This window comes from Palaemon carinicauda, chromosome 40 (genome assembly GCF_036898095.1).
Source record: "Palaemon carinicauda isolate YSFRI2023 chromosome 40, ASM3689809v2, whole genome shotgun sequence".
Lineage (NCBI taxonomy): Eukaryota > Metazoa > Arthropoda > Malacostraca > Decapoda > Palaemonidae > Palaemon > Palaemon carinicauda.
Genome location: NC_090764.1, coordinates 13475613 through 13482876, shown reverse-complemented (window position 1 = coordinate 13482876; position 7264 = coordinate 13475613). Strand labels below are relative to the sequence as shown.

General features: G+C 33.4%; 1 protein-coding gene across 1 annotated transcript in view; it reads right to left on the bottom strand.

Moving 5' to 3' along the window:
* Nucleotides 1-6737, bottom strand: part of LOC137631705 (uncharacterized) — a 550730-nt gene extending 543993 nt beyond the window's left edge. The window contains exon 1 of the mRNA XM_068363583.1: nucleotides 6386-6737. The gene's annotated coding sequence lies outside the window, so the exon portion shown is untranslated. The remainder of the gene's footprint in view (nucleotides 1-6385) is intronic.
* Nucleotides 6738-7264: the final 527 nt, after the last annotated feature.

The following is a 7264-nucleotide window of genomic DNA, read 5'->3' as shown; positions in this document are numbered from 1 at the left end:
CTTATTTCCTTTTATCACTGGGCTATTTTCCCTGTTGGAGCTCTCGGGCATATAGCATTCTGCTTTTTCAACTAGGGTTATAGATTAGCAAGTAATATAATGCTAATAAGAATAATAATAATAATAATAATAATAATAATAATAATAATAATAATAATATAAAATGATTATAAAAGCCTATGTCCTAACAATGGAGCTCTGTTTTAATTTTTTTTTTTTTTTTTCGTATTTGTAGTTATTAATTTGGGTCAATATTCCTAAGTGCTGGGGCTCGGATGGCCATTCATCGTCTAGATGAAACTGGTTGAAAAACGAGCATATGATAAAAAGGACCCTATGAATGACCTCCATTGCAATACGCCAGGTGTACTATGATACTACAACTTAGTTTTTTTTATTCAGTAAATATTTCTTAGGGATAAATATATATTGAATATCTTTTTTCATGAATTACATCACCGTTTAATTCTAGGCGTTTACTTAAGCGAACACTTGCTAGGTAAGTAGATGGGATTAATCATGAGTACGTATCAGTTTTAAAAAATTTCCTTTTATTATTCGATATCTAATCCAAACTTTTTGAAAATTGTCAAATATTTTAAATTTAGACAGAGGTAAATTACATAGCGGTTATTCAGAGTTGTTGAACCTCCTCATAAATTAACGATATAAAGAAGAATGAATGAATAATAAACAATAAATAAAAAAATTATCATTGTAATTGGCTTACTAATTCCCAAGTCAACATGTTATTTTGAGCATCTATAATATATATCCATAACTTAGTTTCCTAAAAAAAAAAGTTTCCCTTCACTCCATCAAATCATCATATGACTAGAGTCAATCTCACTTATTGTTAATCATTTCACTTGAATGCTAAACAACGTCTTAAAATAATGTAAAATCTCCAACATCAGATCATTATTTCTGCAGCAAGGACATGTAGCGCTACTGCGACAATCTTGTTTCGTAAACTGCTACAAAGTATTTGATTTTTTTTTTCTGAAATGGTTTGGGAAGTTGAATCACAAACAATAAAGTTCATTATGATCATGCATTGCCTTTGCAAAGCTATCGGATCTTAACCATTTTCAGTAAATATACCCACGTGAATTTGATTCTTTTATCTTTTACAGCAAGAAGTGCTGAGAACACCAATAGAACACACACACACACACACACACATATACATATATATATATATATATATATATATATATATATATATATATATATATATATATATATACATATATACATATATATATATACATACATATATATATATATATATATATATATATATATATATATATATATATATAGAGAGAGAGAGAGAGAGAGAGAGAGAGAGAGAGAGAGAGAGAGAGAGAGAGAGAGAGAGAGAGAGAGAGAGATCGTCCCTACTTTAATTATCATGACATCGTGCTTCGCCGGCATTTTTCTTAATAACTTGAAAGTCAAGTGTAACGTAGATCGTAATTTTTTTTTTTTCAATTTGAATACATAACCCGTTACCAAGCACATTCTAAAGTCAACTGAACAACGCTCTTTGACCTGGGAAGGCAGGTTACTTCATACCTTCTTGGAAGGTTTTTCCATATTGCATGGTCAGTCATGCTAAATTCCATTACTCTCTTTCTCTATTTTACCATTCCTGAAACGACAATGCACAACGGTTTGGATCGAATTTATGAATTTAGGCTAAATTGCTCGGCGTTGGTTACTGTGAGACTATTCAGCGCCCAAGTGCATCTACAGTAGGTTAAACCACAGAGTTACACTATGAGGTAAAAGTTAGAAGAGGTTTGGCAACAATGGTGGAGGAGGGGGGGAGGGGGGAGATGGAACACTACAAAGACTCCTAAGTGATGGCTACAGTGTACCGTGCGAGTTGTACTGAACGAAAGGTATATTGCATTAAGGAAGAATTTTAAGGTTTCCGTAAGAATATGAGGTCAGTTTAAAAATTCCTTGAGTGACGCATTGTATGTATCAATTTAAAAAAAAAAATTAATATTACTGGTAATAATAAGGAAATAATTTATTTTGTACAAATATATTGATATTTTTAAACCATGAAATGTGTCAATTTTTAAATAAAAATTAAGATACTAAATTCTGCAAGTTGAGGAACAATGTTCTTTTTATACCAGCTAACTGACAAAAATAACTTATGTAACGAAATATCTCTCATTAATGAGCAATAATAGAAATTTTAATTGGTATTTCTGTAATGGCTAGTTCTAACAATCAAATACAATGACCTTTAAGTTTTTGATAAGCATCATTAATAACGTCAATAACATTCTTAACCACATCGATATTTGAACAAGAATTCGAACCATTATGCTCTCCGATTATCCATATATATCATTAGCTATGTATCAAAATGTTTACAATAGACATAAAGTTTAACAATTTTATTTTTACAATAACCAATGTCACATTTCAGTTTCCTTTGCTGCTATTTATGACACAGGATCTCCATGCGAGCAGAATTTAATTGCTTGCCTCAGGAAATATATCTAGTATATAGCTTGCTTTTAGCGGTGACCATATAACCAATATTCTTACACTATGGTAGGAGTCTTAGCCTCTATAAGAAGGTCTTTATACATACCTGGGTATGGTATTAATGATCCAATAAAGAAAACTTTCTTTCCTGACAAGGATTTTTATACTATATTTCTGTCAACTTATTCAATTCTAATAATTCTAATGAGTTTAATAATAATGATTTTAAAGAGTTTAATAATAATGACTTTAAAGAGTTTAATAATAATAATAATTTTAATGAGTTTAATAATAATAATTTTAATAGTTTTAATAATAATAATGCTTTTAATAATAATGGTAATTATAATTCAATACTGCTAAATATTAATGTTTACTTTTTTCTCTTACTTTACCCAGATATCTCTTTAGCTTCTAGGGATAATCTATCTGCGGAAACTTGTTTGATAAGTCCGTAGCCTTTTGGTTTGTCCCATAAAAATATGGTATCATTATCTAGGATAACAACTATAGCAATTGAGATAACATATACTACCAATGCAGTAATATTTATTTGTTTTTGCCCAGAAGTGACATAATTAAGATATCACAGAATATGAACTGTCAATATAAATCTTAAAATAATTCGGTAAATTATTATCGACATTCTACTTTTACAATTGCTTATGGATGTACCTTGGTGACCATGGTAACCAGAAAAATGATAGGGGTACACTCATTAATAATAGAAATAACCTTTGACGCATTATCAACATAAAAATAAATCAATTTAAGAGTTTGGTCTCGATTAGATTATAAATCAAATACATTGAAGATATAAGGAGGAAAATTGTGGCGGATTAAGAAATATCATTAGTGTATCGTCATTATTTCAGTAAATGTTTCACAGTTGTGACATGATTTATACGTTCCGACAGGTGTTAGGAAATAAGGCAATGTTCTTAACCACAGCTGCGAACGCACTTAAGGCAATCTAGAAATAATAGTAATCACCAAGTAAACTGGCATCACCAAAATTCGTAATTAAGTAAGCAAGGATAGCTAGGGTCAAAAACTAACTGATAAGGACAGAGAGGGAAATGTCTGATTCGGTTTAATTATGAGCGTGATAAAGAAAAAAAAAAAAATTCCGGTGCTTCATAGCAAATTCAGTTACAATCAGCATGCCGAATATTGTAACGCAGTAAACTTAAGATGTGTGTCTGTGAGAGAGAGAGAGAGAGAGAGAGAGAGAGAGAGAGAGAGAGAGAGAGAGAGAGAGAGAGAGAGAGAGAGAGAGAGAGAGAGAGAGAGATGCTGCTGAGTAAAATGAAGACGCTAACTTCTTTGTTGAGACATTGTTTTTCTTTTTTTATTTACTTTTTTTTCTTTTACTTTGACAAGTTTATCACTTGCCGGTGAGTTTCATTTGACAGCATGATTTTAACATTCATCTCCAACATTAACCTTCACGATATTTTTTGTAATTCGACCTTGAAAACTGGTGACCCAGTACACAGTTTCATGGATGAGTATAATTCAAAATAGTTTAATGGGTGAAGATATATATTTACAAAGACGGAATCCCAGGTCTCATAAAGAAGATTCAAATAGATTCTAGTGTTACTAGTGCACGCGACCCGTCAAAAATGACGGCTATATATTTACATAGATATGAACGCATACGTATACGCGTACCCCTCTCACCAAGATATGACTACTCTCCCTTCCCCTAACCCAAGGCATGGGGATAGCTGACCGTAACCGAAAAAAGGGAGAGAGAGAGAGAGAGAGAGAGAGAGAGAGAGAGAGAGAGAGAGAGAGAGAGAGAGAGAGGGAGAGAGGGAGAGAGAGAGAGAGAGAGACTTGCTTTTTATTATATAAGGTAGGTGAATATCAATATGCGAATTCAATAAAATATTCATAAGAGTACAATTGGCACCAAGAAACCCTCCCTCACTCTATTCATGATTTCCTTTGGTCGCTGCATCCTCACCATCCTTGTGAGCTAAGGATGGGGAGTTTGGGGGAGCCTATAGGTCTATCTGCTGAGTCATCAGCAGCCACTGCCTGGCCCTCCTAGCTTGGGTGGAGAGGGGGCTAGGGCGCTGATCAAATGTATATATGGTCAGTCTCAGTCTCTAGGGCATTGTCCTGCTTGATAGGGCAATGTCACTGTCCCTTGCCTCTGCCATTCATGAGTGACCTTTAAACCGTTAAACTACGGGCTACAGAATTACAAGAGCCCGTGCTAAGCAAGATGGGACAGGCAACCTACAACAACAACAACAACAACAACCAGATGAAAAACCAAACTACATACGCAATAGCAAGACTTACTCAAAAAAAAAAAAAAAAAAAAAAAAAAAAAAAAAAAAAAAAAAAAAAAAAAAAAAAAAAAAACAGTCCATCGTTCCAGCGAGTCCCCTATCAATCAAATGGAGAATCAAGCACGCACCTGAACTGCATCATGCGGCAGCTCAACCTGAAGACCTGTAATAACATCAGCGATAACACTACGGTAAGAAAAAAAAGAAGAAGAAAAAAGAAAGCGTAATTGCTACAATTACTGCAACTGCATAGTTTCCCTGCATTAGGGGAAATGTTCTGGAATAACAGTTAATAAACCACGATTTCCTGGACACCAGTGTGGATCTGCAGTTTTGAAGATTAGATATAAATGAGACATCTCAATAAAAAGTTTGAACTTACGCTCTTGTTCAATTACATATTAAAAGAATAGACAGTTGTAATAATACAAAAAAAAAAAATACAAAAAAAAAAATAAAAAAAAAACCCGAAAATTTAAAAAATCCATCTCATTTTAGAGATACTAGTTTTATTACAGTAAACAATATAATCACAACATTAAAAATAGTAGACAGATATAAAGAAAAAGTAACAAAACTCCTTAAGAAAATGGTTTACTACTCATATAATCCAATAAACATGATAGAAAAGATATAACCAAAAAAGAACACGTGTGAACGGGAGAAGGGAGTCCCAAGAAATACATAACGAGTAAATGACGTGAATGTTCTCCATACGAGTTAAACCCCCCCCCCCCCCTTACAATGTACTCCAACTACCCACCTCCCATATAACCCAGGGGGGTCCACCCCGCTCTTGACAGCTCCTTACTAAGACAATATTACATGAGCGGAACATAATAATTATGCCCAAAATACACTCTCCAATATCACGGAATGCTGTTTCGTGTGTTGGCTAACCTAGTAACTGGGCTGGGAAATCATTACCGAATATCGAAAACAAGATCTTTGAATGCATCTTGTATATGAACATTCATTCCCTAGATTTTTTTTATTTTTTTTTTGGGGGGGGGAGGGAGGTTGGTTGGTCTTCATAACAACAGTTCACATACGAAAGTAATGTATTTCAGAAATTCATTCAAACAAACATCTTTTTATATTCTATTAACTAGGGACCTTTTGATTTGATTTACGGTGCAAGGCTGAACGCTCATCATTATTCCACGCATATCCTTTCTACGTCCTCGTAAACTGGTTTTGATAAGAGAAGAGCGTTATACACAAAACATAATGTACTACATATTGGAACACCTGGGCTTATTGCATTTTGCTTTTCCAACTAGAGTTGTAGCTTAGCTATTATTATTATTATTATTATTATTATTATTATTATTATTATTATTATTATTATTATTAATAATAATAATAATAATTATAATAATAATAATAATATATTCTTGACGCTTCTGTGTAAGGGTCAACTGAAATACAAAGGCAAGACCAAATAAAAAATTACTGACATTCATCCTATACAAAAACAAAACACTTCCATGGGGGAGGGGGGGGGTTAATGCATATGAATACAAAAGGCCCTGCTTTCAAAATGAATATTAACTTACCGTATTAAAAGACAAGGCGATACGCGATGTTTCGAAGGGGATGAATCCTAACTGGCCAACGAGAGTCCTTTAGATTTACCTTTTACGTTTTCTTCTCCTTTCCAGTGAGGAAGCCAAAGGCAATTCCAGTCTTCCAGCTGCGTATTTGGCCGAAGAGCGAAACTAATTAACAGTACAATTCCCTTTAAGTCCTTCTGTCTCTCCTCTAATGCCACGTTAATCAAACCCCATCATAATTCTCAACGTTCCACAGTTTGTCATATTATTCTGACGACACAGTTATTGTCTTCTTTGGAATGTAAGCGAACTGTTTCCAGCGATTCCAGACCGCTTTAGTTTTCTTCCTCTTCTATTTCGCTTTGTTGCTGTTTTTATTTAAGGGAATTAAACGTTGTTCATAGTCAATACCTTTTCGAATTCTAAGTTAATTAGAGATGTTTTGAAATACGGCTAATTTACGATACTCGAAACAGTCATATATTAATAAAATGTCATCATAATAATGACCTGTCTCTTCGAAAACAGGTGAAAAGCGTGACACTAAAATGTTTATTTTTTTAGTCACTCTATTAACACTATTTTTGAGGTGTCCAGAACATAAATGTCAACACACTTTCTTTATGTGTGAAAATTTATTCTATTATCTCATTAACAACTTTTTTTTATTCATATACTAATTATTTTCTAACTCGCTCAAAACCAAGACGGTGGGAAAACCTGAGCACATGAAAACGGCAACATCTTACATTACAGCCATCATTTATGTAAATAACATCCACCCTTTCTCTGACAATCTTTCTCTCCTCTAAAGAAACATCATGAACATCGACGATGATCACAACTTTCTCAATAACATCGGCATTTCCGCTCGGGAGAGAA